General features: G+C 44.1%; 2 pseudogenes; both read right to left on the bottom strand.

Annotated features, from left to right (window-relative positions):
• Positions 1 to 16,937: 16,937 nt before the first annotated feature.
• LOC117741023 lies at positions 16,938 to 17,111 on the bottom strand (annotated as a pseudogene).
• A 666-nt stretch (positions 17,112 to 17,777) lies between these two features.
• Positions 17,778 to 17,956, bottom strand: LOC117741006 (annotated as a pseudogene).
• Positions 17,957 to 21,446: the final 3,490 nt, after the last annotated feature.

Raw genomic sequence — 21,446 nt, 5'->3', positions numbered from 1 at the left:
AACCAGCTGGTGCTCTCTGGGATTGGATCTTGGGCCCTTGTCCATCAGGGCCACCTTCCTGAGCATCTTCCTCGTCGCTCCTCGCCTGAATTAAAATTGGAGACTTTGGAGGCATCTCGGTGGCAGATGGGACCTCACTTTGTTTTTTCCCCTGTGCTCTGGTCAGTGCTGCTGTGAAAGACTTTCTTTGGAGCCGGTCTATGCCCTCTTTGGCAAGTGCAGCCACCTCTTTGGCTGACTTTGTTGGCCACTCTACCACCGGGTCCTTCAGAAATCCTGGTCCATTCTGCCACACAGAATCCTCTTTGAGGTCTTCTGGTCTTGCACCTCTTGTTAGAAGGTCAGCAATGTTCAGGTCTCCTGGGATCCACCACCAGTCTTCGACAGAGGTGGATTTTTGAATCTCTCCAACTCTGTTCGCAAAGAAGGTTTGATATCCATAGCTGTCTCTTTGGATTGCTCCTAGCACAGTCCGACTGTCCAGCAGGTGGAGCCATCGTTCGATTTCCATTCGGCTGTGTTTTCCAATGTATTTCCTGAGCCGTGCTGCAAAGACTGCGCCACAGGTTTCAGCTTTCACTGGTTCTCCTTTTTGGTCCAGTGGTGTGAGTTTTGCCTTGGACTCCGCGAGTCTGACTTGGATTCCTTGCGGGTTTCCCATCTGAAGTACACCACCGCTCCATAGCTCTTCCATCAGAGAATGTTACTCCCCAAGGCTTTCCAATCCAATCAACTGGTGTGAGGCTTCTGTGGAAGGTGATTCAGCTAAGGTGGGTGTATTCCTCAAACAGCAGGATGGCTTCCTCCCTCAACTTTTCGGACAGAGGTTTGTCCCATGTGCCTTTGGTCAGAGCTTTGCCTCCAGCTTCCTGAAATGCCTTCCTGACAACAATTGCACCCTTCTGTTTGGCAGGTGTGACAAGGCCTATTGGGTCATACAGACCAGCTACTTGGTTTAGCAGTTGTCTTCTTGTCAGTGGGTTTGGAGTTTTCTCCCTCACCTCTTCACCAAGGAGGTTTTGGCCGACTCATTTTTCCTTTTCTCTTTGAGAAGTTGACTGAGGTCCTGAGGTAAAGATTATCCTCTTCCACGAGGTATCCAACTCCAAGGGCCTTGTTGTCTCCTTCCCTCATCTGGTTTGGAAGGATGAATATTCTGTCTGCTCCTGCTCCTTCTTCTCCTGGCTCGCCCTCCTGCCTCCCACTTTGGGATTGAGGACATCAGGCCCTTTAGCAGAAGGTCATTCATGCAGAGCCCTTTAAACTTTTGGCTGCTGTTCCACACCAGGCGCACGGGTGTTGTAAGCGAGTGCGGATTTGGCGCCACCGAGTGGCTGACATACCACACTGGTCCTTCCCAGCTTGCAGTGATGTCTTTGGTGAGTTTCTTTGCTGCTCCTCTTTCCACCATCTCATGGACTTGAGCTGTGTATGTCATTCTCCATTCTGGCTTTTTGGAGCTGTTTTTCTGTTCGCAGGAAAGTGGCTTCCACTCCACTCCTGTTGTTGGGAAGGGACCTTGGATCTTGAATCCAGGGGTACTTTGTGTCCCAGTGAGGTCCATCACTGTGTTCATCTGCGTTGGTGTAGGTTAGGCCTTTCCTTATGATCTCCAGCTCTCTTTCTTCATTCAGAGTCATCTCCTTGCCTCCTGGTTGACAGTTGCCACACCAGCATCCTCCACACTTTGGCTCGCAGGCTGCTCCTATGCTGTCCCATTTCCACCAGTCCAATAACTCTTTGTCAGCAACTGTGGTTTTGGTTTCACCTTTGAACTCCAGTGCATCAGTGATTTCTCGATACTTCACTGCTGAGGTTCTCATGGATCTTGCGAAGTGTGTTTTAGATGTATGCACAGTTGTATCCACATCTTCAAAGAGATCCGGATGTGCTCCTCCAACTGTCTTTCCTAATGGGCTTTCCCAAAGGACAAGGTCTCCAATCACTTTCACTCTTTGTGGAGCAAGTCTTCCCTCCTGGTGACTGATGAGCAGCTCAATGTGCTTTGGTCTTTTGAGGTCTTCTAGGTTGGTTTCTGGGAAGAATGTCTTGAGTTGCTCTGGTTTGATTACTTTGTGCACTTTGGCAATATCATCCAAGCCATAGCAGATAAGCTCATGAGCTCTCTCCGTGCCGGTGGGTGTCTTGACTCTCACTCTGAGTGAGTATCTTTTGGTCTTGACCTTCATGGCGATTCCTCCGATTCCATGGATGGCACGCGTGATGTTTTCACTTTGCAGATTTAATCTCCTGGCAGCTCTGTGGGTGACGTAGTTGGTGTCTGATGCCAAGTCAATGAGAGTTCCGATCTTCTGTCCTGCATTGGCAGTTACCTCTAACAGCATTAGAATGACTGGTAGCTCGGGAGCCCTTGACGACACCACTCCTTCTCCACGCAGCTGGTTCTTGCAGTGGCGTTGGTGAACGCTTTCTTGAACCTTTCTGCCATTTCTGGGGTGAGTTCAGACATCAACTTTCTTTGCTCCTCTGTGAGTGGTTGCTTTCTCCAGATGGATTTTCCTCCATCAGATTCCTTCATCTTGAAGTCTCCTCTTGGGCAAAGAAAGAAGTGGTGGTCTGACGAGTTCCCTTTTTGCAGTCTCTGTTCTTGCACAGGTAAGTGTCTTTACAGTCCTCATCTTCTCTGTGACAGACTAAGCATCTCTTGCATGCTCCCAACTCTTCTACAGCCTTCAGCTTCTCGCCGGGCTTCAGTTCTTTAAACTTTAAGCATCGGGAGAAAATCTTCTCCCAATGCTTTTCATCTCCACAGACAATGCATCCTCCTCTCCTTGTGATTCGTGTGGAGGCATACTTCCTGTCCAGGTAAGTAGGTTTTCTTTCAGCCCTGTAGCCACCATTTGTTTCCCCACTTGCCAGTGACATGAGCTTCTTGAACTCCTCTTGTAGTTCGGTCCTGGTCAGGTTTTCTGACGTTCTGCTCAGGTAGTTGGCCTGCTTGGTGAAGGCAGTTCTTGCCAAGGTCCGCTCTTGCTTCAGCTGTTTCCCAGTCTTCCCAAGAGCTTCCTTCGCCATTGTTTCCCAGTCAATTCTCCCTTTGCGATGACAGCTTCCCCTTCCTCAGGCCTTTAATCCCAGGGTCTTCACCGCCACGCTGGAGATGAGCTGGTTATCAACTGTCAAATTATCCTGGTGTTAATGTTCATTTCAGCTTAGCCCCAACTTGAAAATGGCTTGTTCAACCCAAACAGTCAAAGGGACAACTCTGTTTCGTTCCGGTGTTTTTATTTTCCTTTCAAGATGGATTTGGTAGTTGAAACAGTAGGAATAGGAACTGGAATAGGTTGATAACCTTAAACACAAAAAGGAGTAGATTAAATTCTACCTTAAAATGGCTTTAAACAATAATAATTTAACATCGTTAAACTATACATTTCTTACCAAACAAAGCAATTGCACAGGCAAATCAAATTCAAAGATCGAAATCAACTGAAAACAGTTGCCTCAAACAATATTTAAAATGAACAGAACTCATGCCATGTTGCGTCTGTAGTTGAACACCAGCTGCGTTGTGGAGAAGAGCAAAGAAGGCGGCTAGGCTAACACCAAACATTTATACCCAGAATACCCAGGTATTCATGAAAATGTCATGAGACTTGTAATCTTGTGTTCTGAGACACTTTCTGGAATAAAATGAAGGAACTTTGTATTCTTTAAGAAAATCCATTTTTGTTCTGTTCCAAGGCTGAAACGTCTTTTAAGACCATAAAAATATGGAGATGCAGCTTTGAGGAAGTACAGTCATGAATCCATCAGGTATTCATGAAAATGTCTTGAAACTTGTAAATATTGTGTTCTGAGACACTTTCTTGAATAAAATGAAGGAACTTTGTATTCTTTAATAAAATCCATTTTTGTTCTGTTCCAAGGCTGAAACGTCTTAAAGTCCATAAAAATATGGAGATGCAGCTTTGAGGAAGTACAGTTGTAGTGTTCTCGTGCAGGGTGTTGGAACTCTGGACTAAACACCGAGTTAAACCACAGTCAATGAAGACGGAGTCGTAATAAGTTTCACCCATTTACTGTAACTCTTTTCCTTCAATCATGCTGGTGAAAACTGCAAACAAAGACAATACAAACATTCAGTGTACATACGTAAATATAACATTTCACAGTAGAAAATATGAATATACATTGCATCTTTATACATTTACAGCACTCACGAAATTGCCTCTACGATGCTTCCCCGTGGATGCAAGCAGATTCTGGAGCAGGCGGTCCACTGTCAAATGTTAACCCGAGCTAGTGAAACCAGACACCATTTAACCTGAAGTACCGGAACCGGAAGTGACTAAACCGGAAGTCCCGGCCGGAAGTGAATTAACCGGAAGTGACGTCATAACATGCCATGAACAGGAAAATCATGTTACCAATAACTGTCTTGAAATAAACCCCATTAATTAAACAAAAATGAATTAGAAAATGCCGTAAAGGCAACACAACAGTCATGAATCCATTAGGTATTCATGAAAACGTCATACAAATGTAAGTCTTGTGTTCTGAGACACTTTCTTGAAGAAAATCAAGAAAATGTGTATTCTATAAGAAAATTCATTTTTGGCCTTTTCCAAGGCTGAAACGTCTTTTAAGACCATAAAAATATGGAGATGCAGCTTTGAGGAAGTACAGTCATGAATCCATCAGGTATTCATGAAAAGTCATACAAATATAAGTCTTGTGTTCTGAGACACTTTCTTGAATAAAATCAAGAAAATATGTATTCTTTAAGAAGATCCACTTTCGGCCTCTGTTACAGGCTGAAAAGTCTTTTAAGACCATAAAAATATGGAGATGCAGCTTTGGGACAGTAAAGTCATGAAACCATCAGGTATTCATGGAAATGTCTTGAAACTTGTAAGTCTTGTGTTCTGAGACACTTTCTTTAAGAAAATCAAGAAAATATGTATTCTTTAAGAAAATCAACTTTCGGCCTCTGTACAGGCTGACTCTCTCTCGCCTTCGTCATAGCCTTCGTCGTCGTCGTTGTCGTCGCCTCGGTCGTCGTTGTCGCCTCGGTCGTCGTTGTCGCCTCGGTCGTCGTTGTCGTCGTCGCCTCGGCCTACGTCGTCGTCGCCTTGGCCTTCGTCGTCGCCTTGGCCTTCTTTCTCGTCGAGTTTGGACTTTTAACGCGGAATCGTCACAGGTCGGTGCATTTACGCCTCCGTCCGTGGCCTCCGTCCGTGGCCTCCGTCCGTGGCCTCCGTCCGTGGCCTCCGTCCGTGGCCTCCGTCCGTGGCCTCCGTCCGTTCCACGCGGTCGGACGCGTCGGGGCGAACAGCTGGCTCGTCGTTTGCCCATGCCTCAGTCGCAGCCTCGGTCGCGGACGTCGTCGCAGCCTCTTCGGGTACGTTCATCGCGATCCTCAAACTTTCCCCGCACACGCGTAGCATAAATGTACCACGAGTGCACACTGTATATAGTTGAATTTTTAAAAAAAAAACGTTTTGACGACGACCAAGACCATGACCGCGACGACGAGGTTTGGTTTCGGGTAAAACAAACATTTTAAAAAGATGTACAAAAAAAGAATCTGCGCTCGCGTAGACAATACATATTACTAACGGCGTATTCGGTGCCCGGCGTCCAGATATTTTCCATGCCAGGCGCAGATGGTCCTCTCTGCCAACATTGCGCAGGTGGTCCACTCTGCCAACATTTTTTTTAAAAAGTCATCATTAAAAAGTCATCATGATGCAGTGTCTTTTGACCAGAAGTCAGTTTGTCAAAATTCTGGTCGACACGGCGAGCGATGCGTCGCCGTCATTAGAAGGTCGAGGTCGAGGTCGAGGTCGAGGTCGAGGTCGAGGTCGCGGTCGAGCAGTCCTCCCCGTCACTCTGCCAAAGACATCACGAGAGCGCGTCGCTTCACCAGAAGTCAGGTTGTGAACCCGACAGCGTCGCCTTCGGGAGGAGGAAGAGGAGGAGGAGGAGGAGGAGGAGGAGAAAAAGAACACGATGAAGATGAAGAAGACCAAGAACAAGAACAAGAAGATGAAGATGACGAAGAACGAGAACAAGAACGCGGTGGTCGTGGTGGTCCTCTCCAACGCTCTGCCAAAGACACCGTGACCGCGCGTCGTTTCGCCAGAATTCAGGTTGTCAAAATGTTGGTCGACCCAGTGCTCGATGCGTCACATTCAGGAGGAGGAGGAGGAGAAGAAGGAGAAGGAGAAGAAGAAGAAGAAGAAGAAGACCAAGAAGTAGACAATGAAGAACAAGAAGAAGATGAAGAAGAAGAAGAAGAAGTAGACGACGGGGAGGAAGTGTGCGATAGATCGTCTTCAGAAGAAGAAGAAGATGCACATATGTCTATGTGCTTCTTCTTTCTCTGCACTCTCATCTCCTCCATTGTCTCCACCTCTGCATTCCTCCAATCCTCGATTTCCTTGGGTAAAAGGAAAAACAGCAGGTTCAAACACTATATTTTATTATCATCATACTTCTGTGTTTTGTTATAATTTGAATCAATATGTTAAAGGTGCACGATACTCCTCTGTGGGCAGCTCATCTGTTGGTGAGGTCCATCACAGCAGGCAGCCAGGTACACGGTGAAGGTCGACGATGGAGAGACGAGTGTAGCTGTGGAAGAGAATTAAAACACACAGAGCAGCTTTCTGCGCCGGCTCTAACTAAAGTTGGATATCTGAAATATCCATCCATCCATCCATTTTCAATACCGCTTATCCTCATTAGGGTCGCGGGGGCGCTGGAGCCTATCCCAGCTGACATAGGGCGAAGGCAGGGGACACCCTGGACAGGCCGCCAGTCCATCGAGGGCACATGTAGGGACATACAACCATTCACTCTCACATTCACACCTATGGGCAATTTAGAGATCAATTAACCTGCAGCATGTCTTTGGACTGTGGGAGGAAGCCGGAGAGCCCGGAGAGAACCCACGCTGCCACGGGGAGAACATGCAAACTCCACACAGAAGGACCGCTCCGACCGGGAATTGAACCCGCGGCCCTCTTGCTGTGAGGCGACAGTGCTAGCCACTACACCACCGTGCAGCCCTATCTGAAATATATTTGGAAATTTTTTCATATTTCCCGAACCAATTCTCCAACATGTCTGAGAAGTAGTCATTCTATTTCTATGTTTTCTTTTAATCTTCTCAAAGACACATCTCAAAAAATATTTCTTAAGGAACTAAATTATCCAGGTTCGGACTAGCAATCTCAAACTAAATTATCAAGGATCAGATTAGCAATCTCGAACTCTGTGTGAGGAACAGCTTCTCACCCGTGGGAGGAATCAACTATTAAATGCGCTTCTGTTGTCCAACGGAGTCTTAATTACCCGTCCAATCCCATCTATCTTAAATTATTTATCTCTTAATTTATTTATCTCTGCGGATTATATTAAATGTAATTGATCCACTCTACGTTCTTTTAACCATTTCAAATCCTGCTAGGATCTGATTGCGAGCTGGTATTCGTCCGTCTCTCCTCTCTTGCTCAAACACCTACTGAAAGAGAAAATGAAATCTCTCATTTCTTCTCAAAAATATTTGCACCTAGGTATTTTGTGCCATGACATATTTTAGCTATCTTTGACTTAATCGTCTGATTAGCTCTCTCGACTATACCCTGTGATTGTGGGTGATAGACTGCTCCGTGTGCGTGTGTAATTCCTAGGTGTCTTTCCACCTCTTGTAAGTGTTTGTTTGCAAAGTGTGTGCCGTGGTCAGACCCTATTCTCCTTGGAACTTCATATCTCGGGATGAGTTCCTTCTTCGGCCATTTTAAGACTGTCTTTGAGTCTTCTTTCTTCCAGGGGATCGCTTCCACCCATCGGGTGTATCTGTCGATCATCACGAGTAGGTATCTGAATCCTCTCTTCCTGTTTTCTGCACCCATATCGGTGTAGTCGATGCATATTTCTTTGAATGGAGCATCTGGTACTGGGAACTCTCCTTGGGGACATCTGTATGGTCTCTTCATACTGAAGTCGTTGCAGGTGGGACATTCATGGTGGTAGAGTTTCACCATATCAGTCATGCCTGTCTGATGAGTCCTTGACACATCCTTGCAGGTGCCACTATGCGTCCATCATGTGTTCTCCAGAGTCCTTGCTTTTGGACGGCTCCATTGTGTGCCCACTGATTCTGCTCTACTCTGCTTCTTTCTGCATGAGCTTGATGTCTTCTATTCCGAGTTTTGGGAGTTCCGTTGCGGCTATGTCTGTCCTTTGTTTCACATAGCCTGCTGCCTTCTTTGCTGCGAGGTCAGCGGCTTCGTTGCCTTTTGCCACTTTTGTCTCTGTGGTCTGGTGTCCTTTACACTTCATCACTGCTACGTGTCGTGATAGCAGGATGGCTCTCAGTAATTGCTCCAATTGACTTTTGTGCTTTACTGGTGCGTTTGCTGTAGTCAAGAATCCTCTTCTCAACCACTGGGGGCCGTCGTCATGTACGGCTCCGTGTGCATAGGCTGAATCGGTGTAGCTGTTGACCGATTTCCCTACTGGTTATTCGAGTGCTTTTGTCAATGCCACTACTTCTGCTAGCTGTGCAATTAAATTTTTCAATTCAGTTTATTTTGTATAGCCCAATATCATAAATTACAAATTTGCCTCAGAGGGCTTTACAATCTGTACACATACGACATCCCTGTCCCAGGACCTCACATCGAATCAGGAAAAACTCCCCAAAAATAACCTTTGACAGGGAAAAAAGGGAAGAAACCTTCAGGAGAGCAACAGAGGAGGATCCCTCTCCCCGGATGGACAGAAGCAATAGATGTCATGTGTACAGAATGAAAAGCATTTACAAAGTTACATAAACACATTACATGAATATGACAATGTATGAATGGAACTCCAATCCATGAAACAGAAGGAGGTAGAGAGGAGGGGTGGCGGGGCGCATCAGCAGGGCCAACGCGGGAGTGCAATGGAGAGATGTAAATTCATCCAGATGCAGATGCTGGCTGTGCGATGATTTCCGCAGAAATGGTTGAATGTCTTTTCTCTTGTTGCTGCACGACTGAGTATGCGGCAATATTTCCATCTTCACATTAAGTCCATCGGCCATGTCGTTTGGCTCGTATGAGACTGTGATATGTAACTGTTGTAAGACTTTTGAAATCTTATCTTGTCATCGAGAATGCACTTGAGGTCAACTAGGCAAGAACTCCATGTTCTGTGTTGACCTTGAGCTTGTGACACATCACAACATGAGCAGTTTTCTCAATTGCTCTTTTCAGGACTGCCAAGTGTCTTGTGCAACCTGTTTTACCTTTTTTTCTTTCGTCACTCTAAGACGAATTGCTGCAGTTGGTGCAGCTAACAGCAGATCATCCACGTACTGTACAAGTACTGTGTCTTCCGGTAATATGAAGTCTTTGAGGTCTTGCTTCAGGGCTGCATTAAACAAACCCGGGCTATCTCTGTAGCCTTGTGGCATTACGGGTTTGGCACTTGAATGTTCTATGCAATTGTGGCTTGGTTGATGGTTCTTAGGTCATGAACCATTCTCCAGCCTCTGTTACCGGATTTTTGGACTGGTAATATCTGTGTATTCCAGTTGGACTCTGTGTCGATGAGTATGCCTGCTTCATACAATCCTTGAATTGTCTCTCGAATGCCATCTCTTTGTTCTTGTTGCAGCGGATATTGATAACGCCAGACAATGTCTTGATCTGGTTTCAAAGTCATTACCACATTATGTTGAGTGGTGTGGCCAACATCATAGTTTCTTCTTGACCATATTTGCGGTGGCACTTCTTCCAACATTTTATCAGTGGAGGGATGATTTGAGTGTTCCCTTCCATGATTTCTGTCAAGTTGTTGTTGGAGTTGTCCCTTGGAATACGAGTGTTGATGTATTTTCCAATAGTCACCATCGGGGGTGTGGGACAGATATGGGGATTTGATAGGAATCCACCTTTCTTTTGAGACTTTCTCCATCATGGGGCCAATATTTCTTGCTTCATGACCTTCTCTGATCAGTAGTGTGATGTGAGGGGCAGAGTCAGGTCGCAGTGCATACCAGTCTCGTTGGTCTACAGACAGTAAACATTCAGCTGCAACTCCTTCTTTTCCTACAATTATGGCTTCTGCTCTGATGACTTCAGTTTCGCCCTCCTTGTCTTCTTAGGCGGCGGCATAGTTGTAGGTGCAACGGTAGGGATCTTCTGGCATGACATATGGATGTTGTGTCATAATCCATGGCTTAGTCTTTGATTGTCTTTTGTGGTGTTCCCGAGTATCCCACTACTGACAGTGTTTGAGTGGAGAGTGGTGGTACTGCATGATGCAATTTGGCAATGCATGACACTGAGGCACCAATATCCACCATCAAATCTTTCTCCATATCACAGTCTCATGGCACAGGTGATGACAGGTTCTCGCCCATTTGGAACCATTATTCACTGCGCCGGGCCATCTGGGCCTCTTCATAGAAAATCCACATAATCTTCATCCTGCACTATTTTTGCAGGCATCTGGTTTTGGTTTGGAATGTGTCCAAACCCTCCTCTTTGTGGGCTTCCTCTGCCTCTAGCTGCATCTCTGCCTCTATATCATTGACTGTAACATTCCTCAGCCCTGTGCCCAAGTCTGTCACAGATACGACATGGTTCTCGCCACCTGTCTCTTCTGGATCCTCTGGACTTGTCTGTCTTTTCTCCTCTTCTTTATATTGGTCCAGGGCTTTGCCCACTGCTTCCTGGATCTGGACGACGAGGTTGCTAACAGCAGCCATCTGCTTTCACGCTTATGGGCCGTGCCTCTGTGTCCTCTTTTGCTATCTGTAGCTTCAGGAGTCTCATTGACAGCTTATCTTTGGTTGCCTTTTCTTCATCTTCATCATCCTCGTGGTGCTGAGTGATGTGGTGTGTGATGTGTTTCTTCCACACTTCAAGGGTGGCATCTTTATGCCCACCGTATGTTGCTCACGACTCAACTTGGCTGGGAGACCTGCTATTACAGCAGCCTTCCACATGTACACCATGGCTTCTTCATTTGCTGGCTAGGTTGGCCATGTCGGGAGTATCTCTGGGATTATATGGCTTGTATTGAGTTGTGCCATTGCTCAATGTCATGATAGGTGCCTGAATCTGGCATTTTCCTCTTCTTCACAGCACACTGGGCTTGTTGCTGCCACTGACATCTGAGTGTGTCGTGGTGGAGGCTTGTAGCTTATGCCTTCCTTTGCTCTCCTCGGGAGGTGTTGTCGTGATCCCTGGAGGCTATCTCCTCCTCTGCTGTCTTGGAGGCTGTCTCTTTCTCTGCGCCAGCTGCAAGGCACAGTTAATTGACCGGAAAGGTCAAGCAGGGCTCCTCTTCTTGTGAGATGGGGGTGGAGGGGGCTGGGGCCTTGATTGGCTCCTCTTCTTCTGAGGTGTCACGCGATTAGAATGGAGGCTCAGAGCTGGAGGTGGGGTGCCCCCAGGGCGCAGTCCATATGCGTCCATCGCCTGTTGTTCGGTTAGGGATGGCGTTAATGAGCGAGGAAATGGTATCTGGGTGGGACCTATCTCCTATTTGTATCTATTGGGATGCTCTGAATTGGGGAGGTCATGACTTGGCGCCTCTCCCGGGCTTCCTTTGAGCCATTCTTACTGGTAATGTGATGGACTGACGTTGTCTTTACCCTGTTCTGACAGCTCTGCTTGTGACAGTGCACCTTCCTCCTCTGCCTTTCTTTCCCTCTCTTTCTTCCACCATAATTCTCTTCTCATTAGGTCCCTGTCTTCCTCCTCTCTTTGCTGACTTTGTCTAGCATCCCTTTCTCTGCCCTTTTCTCGGCCAGCTAATGCCCTCTGCAGCTGTGCGACCTTGTTCATCAGGTCTGCGACTGTTCTGCTTTCTGTGGAGTCAAACTCTACACTGCCTCCTAATAGTCTTTCTACTGGGGCCATGGTCTGTGGAGCTTCTCTTTTATGTGGGCTGTGGGCGTACAGGGGAGGGTATTAACATATTATGGGATAGATGGAAGGGGTGGGAACTGGGGCTGATGGCAGAAGTACAGGGGCTGTCTCAGTTGACGGCTCTTTATTCCTGTTTGTTTCTTCTTTGGGGTCTTTCGGGGGTGTTGCTTCTTCCAGTGAGGCCTGGTACCTCCGGGTATGTTGTCTTCATTCACTGCTATGCCATGTCATGGCAGTCTTGCCTACACAATGGCTTCATTGGTTTTGGTGACGGCTGCTGATCGGGATGTGAACCAATTTTCCTTTTCTGCTCCTCTTCTGCTGCACTGTCTCTCAGCTTGAGCACTTTAATCAGCTGTAACTTATGGTCTTCTGTGGGCCCCTCCAGGGTTGTTACGTCAAGTAAACCCTCGGCATGACATTGCTGAACATATTTCCTCAGCTTCTTATTCAGTCTTTTGGCTTGAACTATCAGGTTCATAGCAGCATAGAGGATATCTTCAATCCAAGCAACCGGAGTCTTGATTGAAGTTGGCTCGACATTTTCCAAAAATCAGGTACCGACTGGCTTTATATAAGGAAATGTAAATGTAGAAGAAAAAAATTTCAGATTAAAACGTATCCAAAAAATTAAAAATTAATTTTTTTGAATAAATAAAAAAAAATATATTTTCACACTATGTGTCTAACGTGCAAGTGTTATGCGATTGGGAAAAATATTCAAGTTAGGAATGGAATAAAGTTGTACACTGCAATAGGACAATGTATAGATTAGACAAAAATGGGCAAAATGTGTTACTTTATGCAAATGGATACAACGGTTACGTACAATCCACTCAGCCAAGCACAAAGCAAATGATACAGCCTTCAGCTGTCAAAAATGGGAAAAACTTGTTATTTTATGCTAATGAATCACTAGGGGCCCAATCAGTATAAGTGGGACTCTGTCCAACACTTTATACAGGCTTCTCCTGTGTACTTCTAATAAGCAAATTAATTATTGCTCTCTTCACTTCTACAGACCTGCTTGCGTAACAACTGGTTTATCACGGTAACTTTATTTATCTTATTTTCTAACAATAATCCATATCAATTCTTGCGCCAGTCTTTGCCGGGGGAATTGAACCCTCCACGCTGCTAATCAGTCGCGTCGCGGAATGATTTATTTATTATGGACTACTGGACTTAAATTCAATGTGCGTGCCTAAAGAGTTTAAGGGGAAAATGTTCTTAGCGGACTATAAATTATGCGAATAGCTTCTACGTAACGCTCACTAACCCCTTAATGACAGTGGTTTTAATAAACTACGGCAGACCGCTCTCGCGGACTTTAACTCTTGAGGAACAATGCCGCACTATCTTCGCGTAACCAGTCTCGTTCAATATGCTTGTGCGACTCACAACAGAAATACAGCACATTTAACAATACAACACAAAACAAAACAAACATAAAAACACTAAATGAGCATCATCTTCACCACAGACCTAGCTTAGTCCTTATTCTACGTCATGTTTTCACGCTAAATGTTTAGCCTGATCCAACCAGCTCCACATCAATCCACACGCTAAACTTTCTATATTAAGCTATGCAGGATTCGATAAAACAGGTTCCAAGCTTACCGATAATGAGTTGGCCATCGTGTGGAAAGGCGTGGATCTAGCGGGCCCAGTTTCTCAGCCACGAGGCCACAGAAGCTCACGTCGGCGGTCACCAAGTTGTAAGATTTGTGTTCAGAGCTCCGGTTCCCGTGGCCGCAGGAAATTCAGGATTCAATGAGTTAAAGTTTAACAAGATTTAATGGCAAAGATAATACTCATGTAGCGTTCACGATCGTGGGGCCAGAAAGGAGGAACTCTCCACAGACAGACTAGAGCTCCCAAGGAGCAACAGACCGGGGCTGTCTCGAGTCTCCAGACCAGTAGAACCATGTCTCCCCAGAAAAAATGCTCGGTCGTTAGAATGGTCATGCAAATGAATTCACACCTAAAGGTTAGTTCCATTGGTCAGTTAAAAGGAATGCCGCAGTTCGTTTAGCCAATTGATACGCTGGCGAGGTCAAAGCTCACACTTCCGGTCAAGGACAGGAAGTTCCCCTACAGAATAAAACCTACTATCCTGCCTTCAGAATAAAAGCAACACATTAGGTTTCAATCGGCATCCATTTTAACTATTGTCTAAACAATAAAACATTAATTCATTCTCATGCATCATACAGTTAATCATTACATTTGTCATTAAAACAGAATAATAAAACAGTGATCCTCTCTTATGTTTCATAATACATTCCTCCAGAATATTCCTCATAATATCCCAAATGAATTATCATATCTTTCTTTATGTATTAATTTAAAAACATAAACTTTTTATTAACATGTGCAAGTGCATATAAAATCCACTACAACCCAACACCTTCCAACAGGCGGCAGAGGATGGAGCTGTGTGGGTGGACTAATGAGTGTCAAGTGGAGTGTTAGGAATTCAAAGGAACATTTTCACTATAAACACTTGTTTTCAGAGAGTGGCCAGTGGTCACTGTGGGAATAGTTCAGCCTGCTGCAGAGTGACTCTGGGTAATTGAGGAGTGTATAAAAGCAGTTGCTTTGGGCTGGTAGTGGGAGGAAAGGATCTCTGTGTAGATGTGAACACAGGATATTATGGTATGTTTTTCGAAGCTAGTTTGGACCTTGTGTGAAGCAAAGAGTATTCATTTAAGCCAGGCTCACTGTTTGTTTTGTATATATCTTTTGGGGTGGCACTGTAAATAAATGATCACTTTTGGACACTGGACCATGTTTCCCCCGTCTGCCTCCTACAATTTAAGCCAGTTTGGTCTCACTTCGGAACATTAGGTGTTGGGTCACATTAAACTGATAAGAACAGATTTTTTCTTTCGAAAAGTTTTGATAATTATTTCAAGTATTTTCCTGAAACATACATTCCACCATTTCAGTTTCTTTTCATGATACAATCAATAAATATACAATAATATCCCAAAGACTTCCCTGTTTTAAAACTTTTCATACAGCTATTTAACTCAAGTGGGGTACAATCTTGTGTTAAAAAGCACACTGTCTTCTATGTTTTTCCCAATGAACTTTAAAATGTCTTGTATGGCCTCTCTTTCTACATGTTTGTTTTTATAGAGGTCTGAATAAAAATCTTCTATTGTTGACATTATGCCTGCAGTTGTGTCCATTTTCTTTTTTCAGTCTTAAGAGGCTTCCCTTTTGTTTAAAATTCTCTTGAAGTACCTAGTGCACTTCTCCCCTTATTACATATCCCTTTCCTTGCTTCTTAAGATGATACCCTTGCTTTTCTTTTCTGCTAACAACATATCTGCTTTGATTTCTTTAATTTCTTCATTAAAATCCATGCCCTGTTGGTTTACTTTAAAATATCTCTGTAGTCGCTTCTGCAGGCCCAACATGCATCTGTCTTCCCTGTCTTTTTCTTCTTCCCTGCCTGTCTAAAGAAAGTCTGGGTCCTCCTTTTAACCATTTCCCACCAGTGTGCATGTGTCTCGTATAGGTCATAAAGGGTCTGCCACTCTGCTCCCTAAACGGACTAACTAAGTCCTTGTTTTCTAGGAGGGAGCAGTTGAGTTTCCACAGTCGACTTCCTGCTGTCACACCAGGGGATAGAGAGAGGGTGCAGGAAAACATAGCATGGTCTGAGAAGAAGACAGGTGACAATCTAGGATCGGTTGGTGGGCAATGCTGTGTTAAAATATGGTCTATTTGAGAGGCTCTGGTACCATCACCACTGGACCAGGTGAAGCCCTCCTCTCTGAGATGCATGGTTTTAAAACAGTCCAGCAATTTAAAATCCCTGCATATATTGTAGTAAAACTGATGTTTTGTGAACTTTATATTCTTCCCCTGCTCCTTTTCTAATATCCCTATTAAGAATACAGTTAAAATCTCCTCCTACAACTAAGGGTGCCCTACCTAGCATGTGGTCCTGCAGGTCTTCTAAAAGGTCATACCTGTCATTTTTGTCATTAAAACATAATTATTTAGGAGCTTAAAATCCTTTCCCAGGGGTGCTAAAATTGCCCGGCCATCTCTCACCACAGTACTGCCCTTCACCTGGATAAGGGGATTTTTTAAATAAAATTGCCACTTTTATTTTCATTTGATCAACTCCATATTGAGGTTTGTGGCCATAATTTCTCCCACTCCCTATAGTGGTTTAAGAAAGACATTGGGCCATTTCTGAACAGGTGTGTGGTTTCTCCACACAGGTTGCACTGTCTATCGTTTGCATTCCTCAACAGTGTGCCTGATTTTTCTGCATTTCCTGCATATTGTCTTTTCACATGCTTCTGCCAGGTGCCCATGCTCACCACACTTGCGGCAGAGCTTGGGTTGGCCCTGATAATGAATGTAGCCCCTGCTGTTACCCAGGACTATCATGGATGGCAAATGTTTCAGGCCTTGATACCCCTGAGGGTCCTCCCATTGCTGGATGGGGACCCTCCAAGCACAGTTCCAAATGCCATCTTCATCTCTCACCTTGGTAGCCTGGCCTACTTAGCCACAACCAGATGTCATCTGCATTTACTGTATCATTGAACATTCTGACAATGACCGTTTTAAGGGTACTATCAGTCAGTTTCTCCACGTTGAATACAGAAAACTGGGGTTTTACATTTTCATACCGTGTCCAGAACTCCCCCAGAACAAAGGCTGACCAAAAGCTGACATCAAAACCTTTGTTCGAAGTTTAGGTCTTCTGGTTTGAAGTTCAGAGCCTTCTGAATCAGATTTCTGGAAAAGTCCAGTCTGGAAATCCAGAGCAGCTTCCCATCCACCTCTTTAAATGTTAGTCGGACACTATGGTGCCTCCGCATGCCAGCATTGTTGGCTGACATGGAGGCACCACGTTGCAAAGAGGTAGCAGCAGCTAAAATAACTCAACAAAAATAAAAGGGTGAGCTTACCTTTCTCTATCTGACTGGATGAGATGGTGGTTCCGGAGGAGTGCATGTACCATGATATCCTTTCCAATGTGGTCCTGTATAGCAGAGTTGCAGCCTATGGAGGTTAACACTGTAATCCATGTCCTTCCTAATAGCATCAAACTATGCCACAAGTAGGCAAGAGTTTTAAAGCTAACCGGAAGAGATCGCTGTCTAAAACAAAAGGCAGATAAAGAACAGTATCTGATAACAGATACTACACTTGATCTTAGCCAAAAGGCCGAGAAGCGATGAGCCCCAACAGTTTGGTTCCTGAGGCAACCTCCTGGGACGTTTATCACTTGTCATGGTGCAGTTATTTAAATTAGGCATAACATTTGGCTGCTGCTTTGCACACCCACCCAAGCCCTCCAAGGTCTATCACCTTAGTCTAGTTAGGTAAAGATTGCTCTCTTTCTTTCTTTTCACAAATGCACAAGGCTCAGCCAAATGGAAAAGCCTGCCAAAACTAACTCATTGGTGTTCCGCTCCATGGAAGTCTTTAGTAAAAGACAAAAGACTTGGCAAGCAGTTTCTCCTTCTGAGAAAGCAAACAGCCCTGCGAACAATCGAAAGCCTGACATCTAAGCAAGCTGATAACGAAAGAATCTTCGGAACACATTTCTTCCACAAAGAAGGGAACATATCAGTGAGGAGAATCAGATTCTGCCCCTCCAAAAGACCACACACACTTCTCATGGCCATTGGGATCACGGGCTATTGGCAATACTCAGCACACCGCTTCAGAGTGTACAACAGACACTGCTGTTGCACAGCATCACTTCCACTTTTCTGGACAAACTGCATAATAAACCAAAGGCCACAATCTGACACTGTCATAGAACAAAAAATGGCGTTTTGAATAGCAGCTTGTTAACGTCCACCTAGAAATCACTTGGTATTTATTCAACATGATGATCAGGGGAGAGCGCGAACGCAGTCCCCCACTACCAGAAATTATGCAATCGAGATTCCCACATTTGGGGAAATCGCAGAGGTCGAGTCTACAGTAGTGCAAAGTCCACAGTGAAGTAGTCAACAGGAAAAACGTACAGGTGACTGACGGGCTACTCACGAACGAAGATGCCAGGTTGGCAAACGGACGGACTGACACTGGAGACGAGTATTTATCAGAAGAGACAATTACAGGAGAGGAGAAACAGCTGTGCTCACGGAGAGAGGCGCAGCTGTGGGCGGAATTTACAGAAAACAAACAGTGTTAGGCAACAATCCTCACATGCCAGTACCCTAAACACAGTTTAATTTGCTCACCTCAAGATGAAGGTTTTACTGCCCTAGAGGTGATGTTGGTTGTTGAGTTGTAGTGTATTTTATATACACTTGCATATGTAAATGAGAGTATGTTTTAAATGAATACATAAAGAAAGATAAGATAATTAATAAGGGATATTATGAGGAATATTCTGAAGAATGTGTATTAAGAAAGCATAGAAAGTATGATCACTGTATTATTAACTGTAATATTGATTGTAAGATGTTTTATGGTTGTCCTAATAATAGGATGACTCAAGTATGAATGAAATGTATTGGTTCTGGTGGGAGCGCGGCTGTGCTTGCATCTCCGGTTGGGGGCGTGGCTGTGGCCGTGGAGTCTGAGCGGCCCGTTCCGGCGTCGCCGTGCAGAGTTGCTGCTGCTGTGCCTGACCTGCACAGTGTGAGTGAGGTGAGGGTGAGTGGGGTGGATGTGATTGTGAGTGGGGTGGCTGAGGGTGATGGTGGTAATGGTGGTGGTGGTAATGATGGTGAGGGTGTCCAGAGCAGCATGGGGGAGGCTTTGGTTAAGGTGGGAAATGTTCGGGGGCAGAGGCAGTCAGACAGTGACGAGGAGGTGTCTGACAGCAGCGATGCTCCTGCGGTTTTAACTAGAAGCCAGCAACAATACTATACTGCAGAATTTTTTTTTTTTTTTTTACAAAAAACAAAAGGCAGGAAAGGAGTCAGAGTTGCTGACTTCTTTCCTAACCTACACTGTAAAATGTAATAAGTTGACTTTACTTGAAAAAAGTCAGGAAACCGATTGCCTAAACATTTCTAAGTAAAGTAGCTCAATAATTTGAAGTTCTTAAAACTGAAAAAAACTGAGTTTAGGCAACTCATGTAATTGCAGTAAACATTAGTATAGTTAACTCAAAGTTATTAATTAGGTTAACTATAAAATGTAAATTCAGACAACTTAAAGATGTGAGTGAAGTTAACTTAAAATCTTTAATTATGTTGACAATAAATAGTCAATTCAGATAACTTAAAGATCCAAGTTATATTAAGTAAGCAGTACTAATAAGAAATAGTTATCTTTACTAGTCTAAGTGTCCACATTACTAGGAAATAATCAGGAAACCGATTGCCTTACAATTCTCAAGTAAGCTGAACTACAACTACTATAAGCTGTTGAAACAAAGATAGAGAACAGTTATAATGGAAGACAACATTTATTTATAAGAAAAACAAATGTATTTTTGAGTTTTTGTCCTCACACATTTTCTTAAACTGAAACAACGTGCTTAAAATACTTGACGTGTTGCCAGATTAAGTTTTGTAACACAGACTATGATAAACACAGTTTTAAATATAAACTATATATTTATAGACACAATATATAAATAATTATATCTGTATCTATATATTTCTATATGTAACAGATTTGTATTGGGCAGGGAAGAAGTTTACTCGGATGATTTCTTTTCCAGCATTTATTTGCTCCTGCAGAAGACAATAAAACGCACATATTGTGGCGCAGTGAGATGAAACACATGCCTTGAGTGTGGGAGTCGTGTATTCAAATCCAGGCCAGGGCAAATCTGTTCATCACTTCTTTTTTTTTACCTTTAATTTACATGACGGGGTCTAGACTTCACGTAGAGACACGTGATGCATGTATCTGTTCACATTCTCAAAGCGCCCCCTACTGGCCAAAACAAATGAGCCTAAAATGCATCAGATTCACATATAATTTACACAACGTGGTCTACACTTCACGTAGAGACACATGGTGCATGTATTTGTTCACATTCTCAAAGTGCCACCTAGTGGCTCAACTGGACTTGCTCTAATCTGCCCCAAACGTGTTGTGCTTGTCACGGCCTGAGGATATCGACAAGTCTAATTTCAGTCGTAGACAGAGAGCCACCTGCTGGCTCAACTAGACTTGCTCGAATCTGCCCCAAGCTCATCGTGCTTGTTACAAGTCGCGGCCTGAGGATATCGACAAGCTTATTTTCACTCACAGTCGACGCGCCGCTTACTGGCGAAAGAATATCGGGGTTACGCGACAAACGGTAAAACGCACGACCGGCGGCCCCACGTTCTCGGCCGAGCGGGTCAGCGAGGACCCGTTCATTGCTGCTCGCAGCTTTAATTTTAAATGTGATTCTTGATTTTACAGGAAGCCAGTGCAGAGCAGCTAATACAGGAGTAATGTGATCTCTTTTCTCAGTTTTTGTAAATACACAAGCAGCATTCTGGATCAACTGGAGGGACTTAAGAGACGTATTAGAGCAGCCTAATAATAAGGAATTGCAGTAATCTAGTCTAGAAGTAACAAACGCGTGAACCAGGTTTTCTGCATCTTTTTGAGACAAGATGTGCCTGATTTTTTAAATGTTACATAGATGAAAAAATGCAGTCCTTGAGATTTGCTTCACGTTGTCCCGATCAAAGATAACGCCGAGATTCTTTACAGTGGTGTTGGATGCCAGGGCAATGCCATCTACAGAAACCACATCACCAGATAATTGATGGCTGAGGTGTTCAAGGCCGAGTAAAATAACTTCAGTTTTGTCATCAGGAAGTTGCAGGTCATCCATGTTTTTATGTCTTTAAGACATGCTTGAATTTTAGCGAGCTGGTTGGCCTCTTCTGGTTTGATCGATAGATATAATTGAGTATCATCTGCATAACAATGAAAGTCTATGGAGTGTTTCCTGATAATATTGCCCAAAGGAAGCATGTATAATCATTATCTACATCCACGTGAATATTAAAATCTCCTACAATAATAACCTCATCAGTTTTAAGGGCTAAACTAGACAAATTCTGACCTGGTGGTCCGTACAGTATAACAAATAGAATTGGCTGTAATGTTTTCCAGGTTGGATGTGAAAGACTAAGAATAAGGGTTTAAATGAGTAGTAGTAGTTTAATTTAGGTTTAGGATTTATTAATAGGCTTGAGTCAAAGATGGCTGCTACTCCACCTCCTCAGCCGGTGCGTCGAAGAATGTGAGTATTAATATGACTTGGAGTAGTTGATTAATTTAGGCTGACATGTTCTTCATGACTCAGCCAGGTTTCAGTAAGACACAATAAATCAATGTGATTGTCTCATATTAAATCATTTACTAATACAGCATTAGATGACTGAGATCTAATATTTAGGAGTACACATTTAATTATCCTGTTTTGTTACACTGCTGAAATAGTGTTGTTAACCTTTATGAGGTTATTTTGTATGACTCCTCTTCTGGTTACTTTTGATTTAATTAATTGACCTGGCCATGGGACAGACACAGTCTCTATAGAGTTACGGGTGGGTAACTGCTCGAATGGAAGAGAAGGGTGTAAGACTACAA

This window comes from Cyclopterus lumpus, chromosome 12 (genome assembly GCF_009769545.1).
Source record: "Cyclopterus lumpus isolate fCycLum1 chromosome 12, fCycLum1.pri, whole genome shotgun sequence".
Lineage (NCBI taxonomy): Eukaryota > Metazoa > Chordata > Actinopteri > Perciformes > Cyclopteridae > Cyclopterus > Cyclopterus lumpus.
This window is presented reverse-complemented; position numbering and strand designations above follow the sequence as displayed.